The sequence below is a fragment of the Anticarsia gemmatalis genome, chromosome 24 (assembly GCF_050436995.1).
Source record: "Anticarsia gemmatalis isolate Benzon Research Colony breed Stoneville strain chromosome 24, ilAntGemm2 primary, whole genome shotgun sequence".
NCBI lineage: Eukaryota > Metazoa > Arthropoda > Insecta > Lepidoptera > Erebidae > Anticarsia > Anticarsia gemmatalis.
In genome coordinates, this window is record NC_134768.1 from 8,117,176 (window position 1) to 8,141,089 (window position 23,914).

At 36.9% G+C, this 23,914-nt stretch overlaps 1 protein-coding gene across 5 annotated transcripts in view; it reads right to left on the reverse strand.

Annotated features, from left to right (window-relative positions):
* The window catches only part of CtBP (C-terminal binding protein), an 89,838-nt gene that overhangs the window by 29,765 nt on the left and 36,159 nt on the right, over positions 1-23,914 (reverse strand). The window lies entirely within an intron of this gene.

The following is a 23,914-nucleotide window of genomic DNA, read 5'->3' on the forward strand; positions in this document are numbered from 1 at the left end:
TTATACAAAACGTTTTCTTCCTTGTATCAACAGACAATTGGGACAACAAAAGCCTATTGTTGAATATTCGGTATTTCCCATATGTTGTTCTAAGGACGAATTTGTCACAAAAATTATGTATAAGGAAAGTGGTTAGTAGGAATTGTTAAGTAGACTGTAGCTTGAGTCCTTGAATAGAAATGAGGGTCTTGTTTTACCGTTTTTCTCGTGTCCCTATTTAGATAACTACATGTCGCCATTAGTAAGAATACAACAATACTTCTTTTATTACGATCTGCAACAGCAAGCCTGTTAGCTAAGTAGTCATACCACTGCAATTCCGTAATACAAACCCCATGGGTAGTAATAGAGCGGAAACTAGAAGCACATACTTACACCCAACAAATTATACTAATACGGTTAATCGAATCAACAAGCAGAACTTCATCTCACATATGTACGAGTTCTCATAACATCAAGTCTGTATCCCAGGAGCGAAATTCGACATAATTCGTACAAATTAGACAACAATCCTCGTTTAAAGGCATTAAGAGAAGAGAGAGCTTCGCAAAGTTATAATGAAATTCACGAGCAATAAAACTTCCCTTTTGACTAACCCCTAGATATACATTTGATGGTAGGGTTGTCGCCGATAGAAAGTATTCCAAAGCATTAGAACTAAGTTTAAAACGATAAAATTTTACTGCACACATTCTTTAGTGATATTGCTCCAGGAATATCGATCGAAATATCAATACGCTTTTATTATATCTTTACAGCGATCGTGTTACATACAAAGTAAGCGTTCTTTGAAAATAATAATGCGGGCATAATACATAACTATCTGATCCTGTAGGGAGAAGAATCACACAAAAGAGACTTGCCCCAAAAATAATGCCAAACATCTTGAGCCAGATAGTTGCATCAATCGTTTTAGAGTTACGATACCAAACTATTACTCCCAAAATTGCCGCATAAGCATCAATTCAAAATCGACAAGTTAATACACAACACAAACAAATAAGCAGTATATTTGATTAACCCATGAATCTAAACACGTGTCAAGCAAACAATGCCGGGAGCGGGGTCGGCCAGCCCTATTTTCGCGTCAAGTTATGAAACAGGAGCGGCGCGGCGGCCAGACGAAGTGCCAAACTTAGACAAAGAGAGACTAACTTCCATTAAATCTTTTGCAACTAAGTTTCCCGTCCCCGCTGACTCTTGTGTACGCGACCTACCTATATACGTAGTACTAATAACATACAATATGGCTATTTCATTTACTTTCCACTAGTTATGAAATAATTTCTCGGTGTCTGCAAACTTTATAATGTTTCAAGCCTAAACTAATTTCGCAAAAGGAGTTGGGTTAATTCAATAACTCTCAAACTTGTGTACTGTTTTCACGTTATCAAAGAAATTATTTTAGTTAACAAGGAATGTTTTTAACAGTAAAATGAGATTACACGTGTAATGCTAAAGAAGGAACATTACGTTGTTTCGGTAATCAGACACGGAAGTTTTATGTTTTTGACTAGTTAGTTACACGTGCTCTAAATGGAATTTCCAAATTCTTTAATAGTATGTAATTCCACTTTAACAATGTTGAACGTATTCTTGTCACATATCACCGGATCCCTATAACCTATTCTATAGCGCAAACCACGAACCGAATGTAAATTGGTACAGTGAAAGGGTAGGGCATTTGCATATGTACAAACGTTTAGGACCCTAGTTAGCCGAGACCCGATGATATAAACCATTGATACTGATGACTTGCGCAAGATTTGTCTCGCGTTGTTTGTATGACAGTAATCGTGTTTAGTAGGTTTAATATACTGTTGAATATTGATGAATGGAACCATCAATTTTATTATGATAGATGATAAAACAGCGAGGCTGTAGGTCTTAATAGACTCATTAATCTAAAGCACGGTTAGCGTGTTGTGTCAGCGGCAGGTACTGTATTAAGTAGTATATTATGTAAAATTTCCAGAAAATCCGTTTTCTGCTATAACTATTCGTATGAGTATGATTCTAGCTTAGCATTAGCGTAAATTTTGTTGTTAAACGATTCTCTACAATGAAATTGATCCAATATAATTACAAAAATGGCAGTCGGTTTAAAAAAAATAGGCACATACGATAAAATGGTTATATGTAAATGATTTCCAATTAATATGTATCCGCTGATAAACAATCGCATCGTGTGTGATTGGATTACTGTTTACTCGTCACACGAGCTACATTGAGTGGTTTATTTATAGTTATTGCACACACACAAATAAGGAAAATCTAGGGGAAGGCCCAAGTAATGTTGTTAACTGGCAAATATGGAGGCTTTGGTCAACTCATCCCGCTTGATCTCATCCCGCGGGATGAGTTGTCCTAGTACAATTTTTGAATCGGACAACTCATCCCGCTGATATATTTTACGATTTGTACAGACTTGAAAAAAAGTGGTTCACGCGCATTAGGGCTAATTCTCAGTGTGGCAACCGACTCGCTAGTGTACTATTCCTCGTTATGGCCACTGCCCCTTTCGGCTACTTCTTAAAATTCGGAATTGATTACGGAAGTAAGTACTACTACTAAGTCTAGTCAACAAGTTTTAAAAAAAATTGACTTTTTATTTCTTAATAAGTGTCCCAACATATATAATAGGTATATATCTCTAAATATAGGTAAAATGAAATAAATATGTATATTTTTATATTATAATTATAATATCTACGTCCTAATTATAATTAACTTTACATAAAAATATAATGACAATTATTACTGTCGTGTATCTAGAACTTAACGATTATTAATGAAAGATGTAATGAAAACTATTTTCTTACTTTCCTTAATTTTAATTGTCTGTGATAGTAGACTGACATGATACTTATGACAGCTACGATCTTCGATCTTCTACTATCACAAACAATTAAAATTAAAATAAAAGAAAAGAAGAGACTACCTGAAACTATGGAGAACAAGAAAAAAAATTACTATGCCCTAAACCAATAATTTGATACCCGGCCAAATTTCAGTAGGACATTTTTTGGAAAAAATAAGAAGATACTATAAATAAAATATATCGATAAATAAGTGAGTAATAATATTCATCAGACATTTTTGAATATACAGCTTATAACACAAAAAGAATATTTATTTAACCTCATCTCCTACTGCAATAGACTTAAGACCACATTTATAGCAACACTTTTGTTCACGAATGTACAAATATTTCAAATAATACAGTACATTTTTACCTTTTCTTTAAAGCGGGATGAGTTGACTAAAGAAAAATAATAAAAATATTAATGTGGACAACTTATCCCGCGGGATAAGTTTTAAGCGGGATGAAATGACCAAAGCCTCCAAATATGTAAGAAGACTTGACAAATAGACTGTTTTGATTGCTAGAATGTCTCTAAGGAAAATAAGACAAATGTTATAGAAGAGTTGTTTATTTTAGATAGAACAATATTATTTTAATACATGGTAGCAATGACACGTTTTTTTACAAATCCTTTATTTTGTTATGCATGTAAAACAATAATTATAGATTCTGTATATCTTTCCTTATCCTTTTTGCTTGTCTGTTGCAAATACTACACGTCTATACACAATACTAGTTTAGCCACTAAGTCATTGGTAAACTGCAAGCACCGAGTCCTTATTCAATTACAGTGTCAGTACAAAGTCTTAACGAACATACACACACAAATTCCATACAAAGAGCGTGCGGTGGCGCGTTGGCCCGGGTGAAATTCGTCCGAAACTAAAGTAGTTTAAGTTAGTTAAAACTGTTGGACTACGTGTGTGTGCACACTGGCGTGTTTTTGACGGATTACTTGTCCGTCTAGTTTCATACAGTCGACTTGGAAATGGCCGAAGTTCGACAAACTTCCAAGTTGGTGTTGTGTAACTGTTGATGTGTTCCTTCGTGAACTGTGGAATAATATGCTGAGAGTTTGCGTATACCGATACTACGAAATTTGAATGTACGAAATTGAATTTTGTAAAGAAAACTTTTGCAAGATTTCCACTACAATAATTACCCTTTTAGATAACCGTTAGCAATTTTACATAACCGTCATTACTGAAGTCAGTTATTATTCATAATACGAAGGACATTTTTGAGTCTAGATTACAATTCATCATCTAAATTTCGATTGCAGATAAAAACAAAGTACCTCATAAGTTTATCTCAGTTTCTTTAAACCTTACACAATTCTTGTCGGTAGTCTAATTCTTGCAGTCATAACAGGATAGAAATAATAACAAAAGCTCGTTCTATTATTAACTACGTGTAACGTGTATACGTGTATAGTACGTAGTCGGACTACGGTTACGTCGACGGTCTGTCTGCCCGCGATTATGCACGAGGCACGCGCCGGGTTCACTTCCAAAACAGCCCACCTACTGAGCGTATACTTGGCTTATTAGATAAAATGGAGCGATATTAACTAGTTTGCAACTTGTGAGGTAGCTTGATTTATGTTTAACTTATTTAAATCTAGGGAGAGACACGTTACAATGTCTTTAAGTTAAAGTCTGTAGAAGTTTGTAAAGTAGTACTTTTACATTATTTATTTCTAATCTTTAAGCGTGATATTAAACACTCAAGAGATCCCACAAAACCATTTTAATAATCTGCAGCTTGAATAAACTTAAGTTTAAACGTTTCTAGTATCTATTTTAATGAACAACTCCATAAAAAATTGATTGAATTGACATAGCAGCTCATGAACGACCGTAGTAAAAATATTCAAACTTTTGACTAAAAAAAGGTTGTTTTTCAAAAGTCAAGTTTATCGTGTTGTGTACACTTGTACAGTAATTTGTCGTGTAAGTGGGACAGGGCGCTGGGCGCGAGCCGCGGCGTGGCGAGCGGCAAGCGGCGAGTGTTCGATCGCGGGGACGCGCTTAGGTCGTTCACCCCGCGCCCGCCCGCGCCGGACCGACCGGCCACGTTACTGCATTTTAAACTCGCTTCATTACTTTCCGATCTCAACGCGAAGACGGCGTTAGCAGATCAATAGCGCTGCTATCGCACTCATTATCACCTCGTCAACTAACGCTATTGTTGCTAACTGTCCACTTGTATTTGATAAAAGGTTGCATAAGGCGTGTAACGACTATTATTATCTACTTAACGAGCTCATAATATAAGCACTTACGCTATTTCTACGTTTATACAGCACAAATGAGCGGCATGATACTCTTTGATAAAAATGCTAGTGTATTTAAAAATGTTGAGCGAAAAGTTTCGTATTTTTCGCTAAAAACTAACCTGCGAAGCGCTTGATAAATTTAAATTCGGTGAAAAAGGCGGTGTGTACACGAGCGAACGACTTTGATCGAACTATTCAAGCGTGATATTCAACCGTACAAATATATTTACGCGTGTGACATTTACGTAATAAGCTATTTGCTTCGAATAAAAAACGGTCCGATGAACGATTTTTCCTCATGGTTTATTTACACGTGGCGGTAATTATTGCGGAGGATTTAATTGTAACGCAACGTAATATAAAAATGAACGTTTGTGTTTATACGTTTTATGTATGTGTTGGGGGTCGGCGTAGAGCGTAGACGCAACTGAATATTCACATGAATGAATGTGAATGCTGATGCGATGAGACAGCACACTTTAATGTGCGTCTTCAAATAAGATAAACGTGTGGGCTTGTCTGAATGATTACATGAGCTTAAGTGACGTTACAATTTAAACATTATATTCGTTATGTTTGATAATCCCTAAAATACTTAAGAACAATAAACGGATCACAAAAGTATTATACTAAAAGTAAAACAAAGAAAACTTGAACACAGACACAGACACCCTTTTATAGCGAACCCTTGAATCGTCTCACCCTACCGAACGATATTTCTACATACACACAAATTGTGTACGACTAAGCTAATGAAAAGCGGGTCAATTCTATAGCAGACAGGTGGGCGAGGGGTTGATCTGGTTCATTCGCAATCGATCCTCGTACTACGGAACAACGCACGTGTACTACAGCCCTATTTGAATGAATGAATGAAGTTTGTTTGATTTACTATGAAGGTTTCATCTGACGCAAATGCAACGTTGTTTACCTTGTTACTTCAAAGGGTGCAAAACTGTTACAGTTTAAAAGCTGAGTATTCATTAGGACGTGTGTATTATACAGCTTATATTTAACTACAAAATGCGGATCATATTCACGTTTACTCTTTAGGATAGTTTACGTTTTGTTAATAACAAATTGGTCACTACTCACGATATCAAAAGTAAGTTAATTGCGTATCACGAAACAAAAACATTAATTAGTAAATACCAACCGTCTGCATAGCAACACAGTAATTTTATCGCACCACAGCGGCTTATGCGCAGCTAAAGCATTCATTTTGTGCATGTACAATCGGAACCAACACGGCATGTTAAATAACGCCGTCCAATTTTACGCAATCAATGAGTCAATTGGAAATACATGTACGTGCCTACTGTACTATTGGTACGTCCCGTTTTCCCAAAGCTTTGTGTCCGGCTAAAACTTTTTAGAGTTCCACACAGTGAAAGCATTTGACCTATTATTATGGTCCGCTAAAGCGCTGAATGGAGCGGAAGGGACACGTAAAAATCGACCAATGCGATCGGTTAATCGGTTTTTATCTAGCCTCACCTCGGTTCGGTTGTTTACGTTTTTTCGACATCAACTTTTTCAATGGCTCTAATAGGCTGTTATCCGGTATTGATATTGTTGCCGAATAAATATTCTGCAATTTCAACTTAGTTAGCAAAATTGCAACCCAATCAAATACAAATTAGTATAAGCACGATAGAACTCTTTTCCAATCTCCAATTCGTAATATCTCACGCAAATTAAACCCAGTATACGGAACACCATCCCCGCACAGAGTAGAACGTTTTTTAGCAGTATTGTAGAGCGGAACGTTTGGAAACAAAAACAACGATGATTCTGTCCGCATGCTACTCTGCACAAAGGCACAAACCGACTGATAGACGAGCTATTGTTTGAAATTGACCAATTTTTTTTGTGTACCGCGATTAGAGATAAACGCGCAATGCTTCTGTGGAAATCAGAATGGAAAGGTAGAGATTTGTATCGACAGGTTTTTTACTTTTGTTGTCACAATATCTGTTTGTCCTATAAAAGTTGTCGACCATTTCTGGGCATCGGTTGGTTTCGCAATCAAGTATTACAGTTATTTTAACTGATATTTAGCTTCATATAAATCGTTTACAAGTTATATCATTTTTCTTTACCCATTTCAAGCATCGTTTATTTCAAACGTTCATAATTTCAAGTTATCGTCGTTCATACAAGTCCAATTGCGGTTCTATTTAAAGCATATTAGCCATAAACGACACAATGGCACACAAGGCCCTGTATTACAAGTCGTGCCCACTTTTTATACTAATTGCCAATGTTTACCGCATAAAAGGCGTCGTAATCACACGCCTGAGAATCTTTTGTCTTCATACATTTCTCACGTAACGTGCGACAAATTCAAACGTATTATTTAAATGCAAGTTTATCTTTACTGTTATAATATTACAGTAGGTTTTTTTATGTTTGTAAAAGATTAACTTCAGCATTTTAAGAGAGTCAATGGTCTCACTTTATGGCCAGAACAATGAGCAGATTATGGTAGTCTACTTTTAGAAAATCACTCATAGCCTCTGAGGTTTTCTGCAATAGATATTGCCAGATTGTAAAATCCACATTTAATAATATCTAAAGAACAAAATTATTAAACTAGCCAATTAAATACAGCGAAAAACGGAATATTTCGCGACTGAAAATGCTTGGAAGCAGAAAACGTATTTTTTTAAAGGGGCATACTGTTACACAAATGGTTTGAACATGAATGCTGGCTCAGCTTATGACGGGCGTAAACAGTTATGGCCCTATCGGTTGCAAGGCCGGTTTTAGGGCGGCCGTACACGTTACAATCTTACGGACGTGGCACGACATCAATATTGTGTTATTGCGCTCGTGGGTGCGATTCAGTTAGGACGAAACTCGTAAAAATGATGAGTGTTACACTTTTTATGTTAATAGTTTTTAGTCTGCAGACTGTGAATGTGATTTTGTACTTTTGGGGGCAATGACTTGTTAGGCAAATTGAGTTATGGCCAACGTTAACGGATAAAAAGATTTCAAGACAACTCAAACCAAAATGTTGAGAGCTATTCAGTGCTCCCCTGTGCTTCGAAAGCATCTATGTGTATTTGATAACCAACTACCGCTGAAAGAATGACAAAACCGGTCTTCAAGTTATGTGAATCAGGTTCGATACAAAAGAAATAAGCCTGCAAACACGAGCATGTGCACAATCTGTTCGCCATTTAGTCAGACAATACAAAACGTTAGTGTGCAAGAATCCTAAGTGGAGTTTCATGCCTGCCGGCTGTATCAGCATTCCTCCCGAGCGAGCTAAGCGGAAGCGGGCGGGCTGTCTTTCAATATTATTATTGCTTGGAAACTGGCTTCGAGCGAGCCACACTATGAATGTCTATGAATAGTCCAACGATTTGCAACGCAAGTGAAATATGGGTAAAATGTACCGCCGTTATGCGGACCGAGCGTTTTTATTGATAGTTTGCAATAATGTGCAGTCGAGTTTGTAGAAATGTTTTTGTAATACAACCTTTCAGTTATAAGAAACTATGCGATCGTTGTGCAGTAACGGCGTTTCTGGGCGCCTCTGAATGTTTTTATATAAAATACTTTTGTAAGCATTATTTATAAGTTAACTAACAAAACATATAATTTCATGGTAAGTGGTAAGGTAAACAAATGTATTCTATGTGCACCTGCATACACCGCACCACCTTGGCAATTAAAACGAATATATTCTTATTGGAATAGGTTAGCCGTTAGCCCATCAAAAAACCTTATAGCTACAAATCGCTATTGTAAGTGTTTCATTAATTTAATAATTACAGGCAAACGCGTTATGTAGTGAGCTTTAAATAGAGTTTACCTAGAAACTATGAACGCAAGGATATTTTATTTTAACGAGCACATTTTTATCACCTTATACTTTTCCATTTCTGGAAAAAATTAATTGCCGCTTCTTTTTAATTGTAAACAAAGCAGAATTATAGACTATAACAAACATTTATATTCATTATAAATGATAAATCCCTTGCGATAACTAACTCGAACACTTAATAGATAATAATTGTACAGGACGTTTGTATAATGAATCTATACCAATAAAACACAGCGTAAACCTTCAGAAGGCGTTCGATCAAACACGCTTTCTCTTTTGAAAGTAAATAATCACTTTCTAGTTGACAAGTGCGTTTACTTACAGTACTTTCGTAATTGCCGTTAAAGATTACACTTAAAGATTTAGTTGTAACACTTATTGGTAGTGTACAAATAAGATATTCAATAGTTTGATAATTGTTGTCAAAAGATAAAAGTATTTTTGTTTATTTGACAACTTATTGTGTATTTTTTGTTTATAAACCCATAGGCTGTTGTATAGGCGAAAATAATATCTTAAGTTGCTAGACTTTTTGCACTGGGTTTTATAGGATGCATCATTGCTAATGTCATTGGAGTTTACTTCCTATCTATACCTTCTTACCTACGTGGTTAATTTATTAAATAATTTTTTTCCCGTTCTAACTTTACATACATACATAAAATCCCGCCTATTTCCCATAGGGGTAGGGTGTAGACAGTCACCAAAGAAAAAAAAAACTTTATTACTATATTAATGTGTACTTTTTATTTACAAAAGACAGTGGCAAGTAAACGACATAACCCTTGCAAATAAACACCAGTATCTTACACAACAAAACAATTTCATAACATACGTATCAGCCAGACTTGTATTGTCTGTGATTTCTTCCATTCAACACCGTATCAACAGTACATAGTCCATGATCTCATTTAATATGGCAACACACACATAGATGCATATGTACGTACGCGACACACGCACACGTATGCAATAAATCACGTGGTGTAATTGGCGTGAATTATTAAACAACGCACATTTATCGCGAGGATGCGCTCGTGTGCGTGAACTTGTGTTAAAGATCAAAGAAGACGCTAGTTAACCGCACACAAGTGGGAAATACGTTGCTTTTTTATTGGAGGGAACTTTGTGGAGATGTTTACGGCTGTTAAGTGTAACGTTCTTAGAGATAATGCTTAGTTTTTTCTAATATTTCGTAGTCAACGAGCCACGTTCTTTTAATAGCTGTTATGTGAAGGCGTTATCTAAATTGCACGAAACCAATGACGTCAAACATGTGTAAAGGGAGAAACTATTCACACGAAATAAATACGAAGAGTATCGCAGAAACTGAGTAACATGAAGTTAAAGTATATGAATAAATTCCACCAACAAAAGCGCTAACCTAGTTACAATACATAAAAACACCAGTCTAATATTCAAGTAATATAGTACGTATAGTCGTATATGATAGTAATATAGCAAGTGCAGAGTGCAAAGATCGCATTGCTAGTTACCGCCGGCGCCGGCAGAGGGCGCGCGGGGTCATGGGTCAACGGCTCAACGCACGGGTCGCACAAACAGCTAGCTAAAGGAAATGGGATGAAAGTAAGAAATGCGATGCTCTGTGCGGTGTCGTTAATTTATATTGTTATTGTTTCAGTGTATGTAAGCGTGTATGTTTGTGTCAAATTGTTTTGTACACGTTTAGTTAGTTAGGCATTGTGAATACGCTATTCCCTAGGGAAAAGTCATAGGTAATAAAACATAATATATTGAGAAATTTTACATTAAAGTAGAAAGTCCCATGAATCCATGTCTAGCATTTCTCGAATAAATTCATTTTTGTTACCTTCTGAAGCATCTAATAACAAAAATCTCCACTATAGATTTTTCTTGCTTACCATTATTCCCTCTCATTAGTCACAAACTCTTAAACGTATTTAGAATATTAAAGCAAAACTACATAAAATTGTACAAAACTACTTCCTTTCCAAATCAAGCAGCAACATACAATGTAAGATCAAAACGACATGGCAAAACGCGTTTTATGTCAGCCTACGGGAAATAAGTAATAAGTTAATGACACAAAACAGTCGGTAAGTTGCGACACAGTCAAGCATCTTGCGGTAACTTCTCTCGCCGAATTCGTTCGACGGTTCGACGCTCGGACCAATGGTGTTCGACCACGGCACGACTAGCTGTTGCTAGGAGAGTTCTCGCTTGCACACCTCACACGAGAAAGCAAATGAAAGCGGATCGCTTTCCAGCTACGTTTGTTTGCGACACCGTTGTTGTACTCCGAATTAGGCGCTCTGTTGCCATGCGAAAATAACGCTGATATTAATCTAAGCTATTATCTGAATATAACAACACTTGCATGTTATGTTCAAATGTTAACGCTTGGGATTTTCCTAATGTGCGAAGTGTAAAAACCTAACCAATTACGCAAACGGAATACCGATTCATACTCGACTACTTAAGTAACGACATATCGGTATAACTCTTTGAAAGAGTATGTATATGATACATGTAAAATGAATACACGAAACATAATTTATGATGCCTTCGAATATAATCCTTCGAATACAAATGTGTTAAATATATATTCGGAACTGTCAACGGCTTGTTTGTACAACAATGGCGGGCGAGTTGGTGAATGACGTCATAGTCAGACTCCACGTGTACAGTTTGATTGTGAACGAATAAACGCAGGTGTGATGTGTTTTTAAACCTAATATGTTATCGGGCAGATACAACGTACGCTTGTTAATAATATATGGCTTGGTATTTATAATGGTTCATGGTTGTCTGTGCTCTAACGAATTGGTATACTCTTTTAAACAGATATTTTGAGAAATCTACAACAGTTGCGCAAACAGGTCAGAAAGTAACTCTTGTGTGCCAAAGTATCTCAAATTATACACATAAAAAGCTTATTACCATAATGTTTCCACTAAAGGAAACAATCCATCAATACAAGTTCTCACACTGCTATAAAATCCCTACACAGAATGGTTATAGCGAACTAAATAAATTCTCATTCTGTGAACACGAAACGAGGAAATGCGGGTAGCACTTAATGCAAGCAAAATGTAACAAAGACGCAAATGTCCTCGGAGCACCGCTAACACGGTTTCCAGTTCAAATATTCTTCAACAAAAGCCACTTCAAATAACACCCAAAATATTCCATTCAACGAGCTACCTCCGTAAGCTGGGTCAGTTTCAGCATAATCTCGTCGCAAGGTAAACGTCCCCGTATACCTCTGAACGGCGAATCATTTTACATATTCCAATTCGACGTGTCGCCGGATCCTTCGAAGCGTGCCAATGTTCAATCGCAAGGAAACGCCGTACAAAACCCGACAAGAGCGGCAATTGGACTCGTTTGCGTTTTAGGGTTATGTCAAAATTTAAATCCCATTAGTGAGCCTTTTCCCCATTCCCAGGCACTTCAACCATTGGAACGTTATGAGCTTTACGACGCGTTTTGAGTAGGGTTCGTGATATGGGCGCGCCGACAATGTAAATTGTCAAATTATGTACCTTTGGTGAACTTGCTTCTCCGACCAACAATCATTGGTAATTTGTAGCGAACATTTTACGTAACCTCAAATCCACAGACTTGTCGTCGCCGACATGCATAGGTGGGCTGCGTTGTAAAGCTCGTAAACAGGGTTTACAAGCCCGCTGGAATACACAATGCAGACACAGTTATACCATTGTGTAGTAGGTATAAACTTGTAGAGGTGTACGTACAAATACGCCAGAAATCGTTTGGACAAACATCAGCCTGCGTAATAGTCAATATGTAAAGAGCCACAATATAAACATGCGCTTTGCGTCCGGTCTATATAATTAAGTTAGCTGTTCCGTAACACTCGCTGACTCAACGTCGGTGACTTGAATTAATAATCAGGGACGTATTGATTGGAAGCAAGTTCTTTTACAAAGAAACGCAATTAAGGATCAGATGGAAAACTAGAGCTTAATTTAACGCGTCAAAGAAGCAAACTCTTTGATGTCGCTGAATTCCTGTGCCATCAGTTATTAAAGGTATTTTTGTGGAAGTTAATAACAATTTACAATCGGTCCCTTATTCTTTGCTTAGTAAATGGACAGATATGTATAATTTATTGGATTTATTAACGCACGAAGAGTACAAGCTGTGCGCGTTAAAATTTATTAGTTTCGCAGTTGTAAATGAGAATGACGAATGATCGTTATGGTGTTTAGAATTACCATCGTACAACGACCTCAGTTGCGTAAGTACTCGTTAAGATTTTGGCTTGTAGTCTACGCACATTGTAGAGAAACATTTTGGCAAATATTTGTTATGAATACAGCGTTATTCGAGTGTGTAAACAATAAATCTTTGGCAATAATTCAAACATAATGTAGAATAAGTGGAACAACTCAAATGCTTGTGATATTTTGTTTATAATTCACTGTGGGATTTCAAATACAATTAAAGGACACGTTATTTCAATATTTCATTGAGTTTTTTCCTTGAATACGATGGTTTAGCAGGAAAACATCAACATGGACGGTAAAACTTCCTTCAGCATTGCCGGTTTGCCAACATCCGTTTGTTGACTATTACGAGCATTAATGAGTAACCAGTTTATTATTGTTATTCATGATAGTGGTTTTATATGTAGAATTATTGTTACTATGCAGCATTAATTACTTAACTTTACGAATAAAATATTATAGGATCTTTATTCATTCAGAATACGTTATACATTTGCTATTAAAGTATAAATAATAAATGGAACACAATTGCAGTAGTAGTATGTACGGTTCGTGTAGTTTTGTCGTAATAAATACTTGAGATTTCGATAAATAGTTGACATAGTTCGTATCCGGGGCGGAGTTAGAGCGGGGACCAAACTGTTCCAATTGCATACATTTTGGAATGCCTCACACGGGAAAGTTTAACTACGTAGTACATACAAAACGTACATCGATATCACCCTCGAGAAATGTAACGATAATCGGCTAACCGTACACTGTAACGTGAAGTATAATGCCTTCAGGAACAGGTGTGATTAGCGTAGACTGGGAGGCTCATACTATACAATGGTTTTAAAAAAGCTTTTCCAACTGAGTAATAGAGTAATTGCAATATCCCATAACAAGGAAAAAAGTACGCTTAAAATTCGTCCTGAATTCTAACACTGTAATTTATTACGTCCGAAACAGACAATAATGGCTACACTTTTTCAACTTTCAACTCATTATCTTTTGTAACTGCATCAAAGAGGCATTGAACTGTCCATCGAAGACTCAAAGGTATTGGTCACACCTTTCTATGAGGTTTTATCACCACGACAGGTAATTTGTCGTTGCACAATCGCGGATAGTGACATGAGCTACGATTAGAAAGTGGCGACATGTTTTGATCGACATGCGACTGGTTGTATCGTGTGAGATTGATATCTTCTGTGTTTTATGTACGAAAGTTATAAGACTTTATAATGATGGATAATAGATTAGTAATCTGCTGTATTTTACAACAATTTGACTCAAATGACGATAATCTTAGAATATTCTACGATTATAATATAATCTTAGAATATCAAGCAGATACACACACAACTAGGCTCTTATCTCAAAAGATTTAAATTAATATTACGCAAGACGATTTTACTCGAGTTCTAAGCAGAAATATAAATTAAATTGTGTACTTAATTATGAGGATAAAAACCTAATTAATTCTTCCTCAAACACTACACACAAAACTGTTTTCTGAACACATCTTTTTAATGTGAAAGAGCATAAGTACAGTTAGCAAGAGCACGAAGTAACATATAAAAAGTGCAAATTCAGTGGTAATGGGTTCACGGTGAATTTATAAAAGTACTAAACTAAATGGGAGTCGGGCATCATCAAGAGAATTTCTCATTTACATGCGTAGCTGTCGCCGAGACACGGTCATTCACTCTGCAAGTCTGCACACCACCAACCGCTAGCGCAACCCATTAATAAAATATCAACCAGTAGTCCAACTGCATCATTTAATAATAATTTATCATCAGCGTCTGTATACGCATAAATTACATTCAATTTTTAATATAAATTCATGTTCAAAATCGCAATTTAAATAAGAGTGAAATTGCTACTCATTTGATTAATACGAAACGTTAAGTTTGACGTGGATAGATAAACGTTATTTATTACAGTTTTTGTATACGCAGAAACTTTTAAAACTTGTCATACTTTTTTGAATTATTTGTACAAATAAAAGTTTATATTAAATAGCTGATTTAGTGGTTTTGTGGTAAAGAGAAAAGGTGTGGTGAGGCAGTGTTGTCCGCGGCGGATGTCTGGTACGCATGAGGACAGTACCGCTAGTGTAGTTTTTGTCCCGAGTCGCACTACTGTTCTTTCGTTGTACTGTGTCAGTGAACCACTGCTATACTATTTTACTAACGCTAGTTCGTATGTCAATCGGCGTGACCTCGTTTCAGCCGCACTTGCATGTGTGTGTAGCAGTTTACTTCCAACTATTAACCGTCAAAGAACGGGAAAATCCGCAACGCGAGCTTCAATTTAAAAGCAATTTTATGCTCATCGTTATGTAAAAAGTCTTGTAAAAGTATTACAAAGTAAAAAGCTAATTAAAAGTTGTAAATACTTCTTTAACAAGGGAATAAATTGCGGTGCTACTTGTATTTTTTGTTGTTCGTTCTTTTGAGTAATAACAATAAGTTGAAAACATGTATTTAATATAAACAACGAGTGATTATGTTACTAGAGCAGTTGAAAAAACAAATTAGGAGAGAAATTAACTGTAAAAGAAATTTTTTTAGTAATCTTAATGAGTCAGTCGTTTCGTAAACTTTAAATGAGCTGAAACACGTCGTAGTGTTATTACTCATAGTATGAATGATAGTTGAAGCCTATCGTTGACTGAACACGGGTCATTATTCAAGCGATGATCTACGACCACCACGTCACATGCGCATATTAAACAATAATAATTTACACCGGCACTATATAAATAAAACAAAATTATTGACTCTCAATGCTGTTATGCTATTTTTAATATAAAAAATGTATTGATAACAAATAAACAATCTACTGCAATTCTAGTTTATATTGGGATATCGGTCGCTGAAAATCTTTTCAGATACAGCGGAATATATGAATAAAATTTTAAATAACTTTTATAAATGGAAAAGCGAGTGAATAGATTTATAGAGCGTCATATAAATTCACAGATAGACTACCTTTATCGACTGAATATGAGAGTTCAGTGTCCACTCATAACGAGACCTTTCGCAGAATGAATGTTACGATTTCACTCGTAAAACACATTTTTATTCTATACCCTGGCTATAATAACCGATGATATTAAATTCTTTAGTGTTAGGTTTCGAAAGACATTTGTAATTCAGTCACGCTGAAACCAGTCACACATGTCACTAAAAGAAAGTACAAGAATACTCGAACAATTTGGGACCTTTTTGTGTCTGACACGCGTATGTATGTAAAGTACATCTCATATCATTGTGTAACAGCCATTATCGAATGTGAAGTAAACACGTGTAGGTTTAATACACATATAATACATTATAAGTCGACGTCACGGCCCCAAGGACGCTCTCGAACTCATCCGTCAGTACACATTAACACTTCGTATTTACACATAGGCGCAAATTGAGAATCCCTGACAATATTCCGTACATTTTAGACGCGTAGCTTTACAACGTTCGAAATCGGATTATGTGATTTGAGAGGCGTAAGATGTTGTATATTTGATATATACGCCACGTCCTTCGTGTGTAAATCACGGAAAGTAACTCAGCGGGGATTTGGTTATTTTTCTTGAGTATCGGGAAGGAGTCATATTTATCACGGGCTAGCGGCCACCCGCGGATAGCGGTGGACATAACTACACATAATTTCGTTACTTTAATTTGTGGAGCTTGTGTACTGGACAGAAAACAGGCATATTTTTGTAAGCTTATTACGATGAGAGATAAAACAGAACGAGAGTAATCTCTTATGCGGTAAGTAATTCAGAAGAAAGATAATTTATTTTTCTATTCTGTGAGAAAAATGTTGTGGTACAATTCGGTACGAACTTCAAATACATACATAGCAGGTACATACCCATTAGCAAAATGCTTCAGAAATAGTTTTGGAAGAAATGCTGTCATGAGTTATTTATTCAAACTGTTTACCCTACAATTAGAAAAACAAATCCCACGCAAGACAAATTCGTACACAAATAACTATTACGAAACACCAGTAATATATTTATAAAACAAGCAAAAGCTTCAACAAAAAGTTACTCAGTCGTAACATTATAGGTATTCGCCGCAAAACAACGCAATTTTGTAGCACCTAAGCGCGTAAATCACACGACCGAGACCGGGGACCGAGCGAAACTTTACTTCGGAGAGTTTTTAATTGATTCGCTCAGTTATTACATCCAGTTGCGAACTAAGTTCCAACAGAACTGTGTCTGCCTGAGTTTGTATGTGAAAGTATTATTTATTTGTTGTGTTCGTTTTGTTTGTTCACATATTTTTGTCGGTCACAAATGAGTTTCTTCAAAACGTAATACGTATTCATAATGATGCCTCTAGCTAGCGGCTCTAGCAACCGAAATAGAAATGTACACTGATTAAAAACCGAGATAATAACCGAATTTGAAATGAGGAAACATTAACAATAAGAGCGCCACAGGAAAACAAATTAATTCTCGAAATAAGGAAAGCCAAAGTTCCCTGTTCCGTTAAATGTAATTCCACTTTGAAACGGGCGGCGAAAGCTTCTTGTTTAGACGTCAAAAATCAACCGGCGGATTTCCGCAAACGCCCTATAATATTTCTCGCAATTTCGTATAACATCGAACGGTAATTTATTTCAGTTTCTAGAGCGGGACACGTCATTCGTATTTGTGATGTAAATTAATTCCATAAAGTTTAAATTCCGAGCGCGGCGTATCTTGGTGTCGTCGGGTAGAAGGCTAGCCCGGAGCATTTTCCTGTTTATCACATCTCTCTCTTACAAAGGGCCGTTGGTAACACGACACCACGTGAATCGAGGCGTAAGGGCGCGACAGATCCCACCCTACGTGTTACTATATTATACTAAGGGACCGTGCGCTCCAATAAAACTGCCGTGAATATTGGAGGTTTGCTCAAAAGGAAAGCGTGGTTATTTTTTATGGCGTCGTAAATGATTCCGAGTGGCTTAGTTTGCTACTTCGACAGGATTTAGAGGTTTTCATTCCTACTATCTGATAATGTTTACACAGGATTTTTATATGGAAACGTAGGCATGCTCTTCAATAACCATCCTCCATTTCAATATACAGAACCATAAAATGGGAGAGTTAAGCCGATGTGCGATTTCTACAGCCTACACATATAATTTGTTGTACACAATGACGTGTGTGAGAGTACATCTCGTATTGATGTTTCAATGTGTCAATAGTACAGTAACAGTATCTTCCCTGAATAATTGAATACGTGACGGGCGGTAACGAGTGGCAAGTAGCCCACTTGACTTGAAAGTCAAATAACATAGGCGCGCCGAGTGACTCAATAGGTGGCACGTGCGTTTCCAACTGACGTTTTAAAACTATGGACAATGTTAACAATGGACAAAGTTAAGAATATCAATTGCAGAAAGTGTATAGGTACTTGTATTTGTGTCAAAATTAATCTAAGTTTTGATTATGCTGTAGTTGAAATTGCATCTGAAGTTTACTATATAGAGAGCCATATTTGTGTAAAGCAATATCTATTAGACGGTCTATCGATATTCAATGATGCTAAGATTGACGACGTCCTAACTTAATAATTACATATTGCTATTGAGGCGTAAATTTATGTACTAGCAGATTATGTACAAAGAGACTACCCTACTTAAGTAATTCCTAACTTGCACTTGGAAAATGTAATGATCGAAAGTTCCAAAGGCTCCCTCTGATTCCGGTATATAAAGCTTTTGCTTAGTGGAACGGTAGTGGTTAAATTTAAAGAGAAATTGCGAGAATAGCTGTGCTTATTATTGTTAGAGGATGCTCTAAAGCCTGCAATAATATTACAGATGTGAAATTGCCAGTCAAACAATCCAACTAATCCAAATAAAAGCAATGAAAAAGAAAATAGGTTTCATACGTAATTACGTGATCAAAAGCGATTTCTCCGCATGACCTGTTTCCGTGCATTCATACATGGCGCGTCAATAAAATTAGATTCGGCCGATATGAAGCCTTTCACATACAAAATCCAGCAGATTAATGGTTTTAGTGTTAGCTCTCTAATTGTATTCAAACTAAATTGGATTGTACCAGTTTTATTCAAGCGATATTTCACTGATGAATAACGTTAGTACTTCAAAGTGAAAACTTCTTTAATATAAAAATAGTCGTAAACTTGTTAAAGAAGTTTGCTTAGCAGTTAAAATACTAAAGGCGTGTTTACTTGAACGATAAGTCTTGCTTAAACTTTTAGAAAAGATAAGAATTATACAACGAATTGAGAAGTTTGTTAGTTGTTGAAACAATGAAGACGTCTTGTACAGACTTTTAGATTATTTTTACGATCCGGGCACACATAGTAATACTAAATACATTATTTTGTTTAATACATAGCAAGCTTTATAGTAATGAAACACGTATTCAGATTGTATGATTAGATATTAGTATAGATGCGTGATATAAGTTCACTGGGCACTCAATGATAATAGTGAGAACGTGAGCGAATGATTAGCTGAGTCATTTGCCATCTAAAGTGGTTGGTGGCTAGCCCGAAGCATTCAACAACAATACGTCATCGATACTTGAAGCTGAGCAAGAAATAACATAGTCATAGACAGATATCGTATCATTAAATATGAGGTGTCGAGAATGTTAATTTTTTACAATCGTTGTTTAGTATAATAGAGAAATAAACCTTATAAGTAGGGACGAGAAAAACATAAAAAGCCTGGATGGAAAATGTGATAAAAGCTAAGGTTTTTTTTTTCGGGAAAAAGAGTCCAAGATAAAATCTTTTAACAATGTTCAATGGAATAGATATACGTAACATACAAAGGCGGGTCATTTTCGAGTGCTCTTGTCCAAGTGATGTGGCGAGGCTATCACAGCCGCATCGAACAATAAAGAGTCGAATTCCTCTGGCCTCGCTGAACGTTATCGGCTTGCACATACCGACACTGGTGCGGGATTCTCGGTACACGCCACATCGATATAAAGCACTGGTGCATTGGAATTCGGAATCGGTATCATGTTGGCTATAATAAATTTTGGATTTAATGGTCGGAGCGATATTTACGATTAAAAAAGGTTGTGCAAAAAGTTATGGCATACTGGTGACTGAATATTTAAAATGAGCAAATGATTTGCAGTGTTGTTGAGTTAGTATTCTGAAATATTAATCAATCATATATTTCATTCAGACAGCCCAGAAAACTGTGATATTAAGAATAAAGAATTTAAGAGAGAAATGATTGATGAATAGACGCAGCATAAAGCTATCGAAAGCTCTAAAAGTATTATGTAGTAGATGGCCAATAACAGTTGAAGTTCAAAGTACACAAGCAGACGATCCAAAGAATTTTGTTTAGTATCTAATTAGTCAGACAACACAAAAGACGAATAGGATTAAGTATCAAAGCTACGACAAAACCATATTAGTAACATATCAACTTAACGAGGCTACCTTACAGAAGCAACTTAAACCGATGATGCAGCAAAAACTACGATACAATAGAAACGATTATTATTATACAAAAGTGTTATACAAGCACTGCAGTTATTCAGTGAATAAGGTAGTCGCATAATATGTCAGTACAGTCAACAAAATATTATATAACGTGACTCAGCGCTCGCATTGCAAGGACTTTGTAAACAAGTGTAATTTTGTTATACATGTCTACTTTGATAGCTACCGTGTTAGTTGTTAGAGCTATTTCTAAGAACATGTCTGTATTAAACGGTGTGAATATCCAGAATTCCCAGTCCCAGAGTGAATCATCTTTTAGAATAATATCACTTAATCCTATTTGGGTAGAAATATCGCATCCCGTCGCGGTTTCAAAGATATGAACCATCTATTATGAACAGTATATAAATAAGTACTGCATTATCATTCAACTTGACAAATAATACTTTTACTACAAAATGTTGAAGATCAACAACAAACAAGCTGATATCATCATTCCGTTCGATACCGCCGTGACCTCAACCTTGGTAATCTTCAAGGGTTTAAGGTCGCAGTTCGCGCCGGCAATTGAGAATGTTGGCAGTCTTCACGCACTTTCTAGAACATTATAGAGTTAAGTAAGTTGGGAAGAGATGTTTAATGTGTTCAACATGCCAAAGTATTAAGGAAATACACCAGACTGGCAGACAGACAGTGACGTAAACGCATTCATAAACGGAGCCGGACGTACAGAATGTATTTTTTTTCGTTTTGTCGCGACTATTGTGCCGGTGCACGGACACACGAAAACTGTACGAATTCAAACAATACATCCGAATGGTTGTAATTAACCGCCTTTTGTTTGTGTGGTTATAATGTAACGGTATGTTTTCTGTCTGAAGCTGTCTCATTTTCTTTGCGTTTTAAAACTGAATTTTTAATAAGTTCTCATGATTGTGGCGCTGGAAACTGAAAACAATAAATTCAATTTTATATACAGACGTGTCATAGCTACAGAAAACTTTTTAACAAATGATACATAAAACGTATGTATAAAAGTAAATAACATAAGTGAGGAGGATCATTTCTTGCAAGCATATAGGGTTAGCAAAAGTCCCACCATTATTGGTGCATTGACCGGAAAAGCCGCGTTCAACAATAAAATATTGAAGTCGTAATGGCGAACGATGATAGCCCCAGCGTTGCGGACCGCGGGTAACCCGTTCCTTGCGAGCCATGATAAGCATTTAATATCCTCCATTCCAAACATTAAGGGGCATAAGTGCGTAAGACGATTAAGCTATTAAATGAAATGCTCGTGCTTTGCCAAATACGTTATGTGTGGGAGGACGCCACGATTTAAAGAAATAAGCCTCTACGATATTGAACTTATAATGGAATCGCATTGTGGAAAAATAATCTTAATTTATAAAATAAATGAACATATCCCAAAATAGGGCACAAACGTTTAAAAACATTAGATACATTTTATGTTATTAGAAGTGCCATATAAGGAAGCAGGTTCGTATTTCGATTTCAAATTGTACAAGGCTAAAATCGTTCAGCAAAAGACACAGCTCCCACGTACGACACAATACTTGGGTCGTAACGAAGTACATTTTTCTCAGGGCACACACAGAACACATATGTGTGGACACACGTGTGAGTATGTGTGTACAGTGGTGGTTATTAACGAGTCTCGGAGCGTCGCCGGAGATCACGTAGAGACCGGTCGTCGGCGTGAGTCCTCGCTCCGGCTACACTAAACTACCGCCACAACGCCCCGACGAAGATCGTGATCGTAAAAATGTGCAAGCTAACGGAAAAACTGTAACATGTGCTTTATAATGCCTCGTAAAGTAGTCGAATGGTGAGTTATTGCATATAAAAGGTGAAAACTGCTCGGCAATTTCGCCATGTTGCCTGCAGACTATTACCTAACTGATGTATATTCCTCACGAGAAACATTCAACATCGTTGCGACTTATTTATGACTGAATGGAAATTAGGCAATGAACTGTTTATCGTCGTTTCGAGGGTTAATTGGTTAATCCATATGTCAATGTCCAATTGTCCACTGCTATCTATCTTATCATTCCAATTAACTATAAGTTAATGCGCCATATCAATAATTATAAAAAGTAGAGCTAGGATGTGGTGTTATTTAACGCCATATTATTTTTAGTCGAGTTCATGGTCAGATTTTGACATTTATCTTTTAGCGAGTGTGCGTAATATAAACATGTTACGTGTGAAAACGCGCGCTCTTGAGTCTGGGCTAAGCCTATTCAAACGATCGATAAGATTACATTGAATGTCACATTCATAGTACATTCACAAGGGTTATGATGTTTTTATATTCATGTGAATTTTCATCGTGTAATACCTACGTATTATCTGTATTCATACGTATTCGCGAACCGGGCGCCCATTCAACCGTCACAAAACGAAACTGAATGCCATTTCATCTCAAGATGCGCCGCTCGCCGCAGATCCGAGGGGTCGCCGGTGGGTGACGGAGGCGGCGGGGGAGGGTCTCAAACCGCCCGGCAACTGCGCCATAACTCGCCGCGCACGTACAACCAGACAATCGCAATTATTATTAACAGATATACGTTTAATGATCGTGTGTGCCGCGCACAAACGACCCAATGTAACTTGGAACATGGACTGGCGCACGCGACTATAGGGTTTACGTCATTGCGGCGTTCGTGTGATATTCGGACGATAGGCCACGTTTCGGGGTGAGAATTTACGAGAAGACGACGCCGAGGTCGCAGGGGCATAGATGCAAGTCGGGGAGGGGTCGGCGTTCTTGCGGAGTGAGTTAGCAGCCTGGAGTATGATTTGTAGCGCGGTTAGCGTTCATCTAGCGGGCCGGCGGGACACAGGGCATAACTCATCGGAACAAAGACAGATCGGTATGTCATGCGATATGAAAACTATGTGTCATTCAGCGCGCGACACGGAGCGTTTTACGACCCAGCTTGACGCGCGCGCCACCCGCGCATGAGTCAACGCACGGAGGAATTCTCGACTTGAAATTCCGCAAACGGGCTCAAAGGCGGATAAAATTAGAATTAAGAGAATTTTTGGATCTCCTCAGTTTGCCCTTCCCCGAATTCCAGATCGCGAAGTACGTTAGCCGTTAATTTCAAATAGTAATAACTATGAATGTCGAGTGTTAAAGCGTGTAACTTTTTGCTAATTCACTTTTATCGGTGGATTTGTTAACGTAATTCACGGTTTGTTAGCAAGTCGAATTAGTAATTAGGAAAAAAG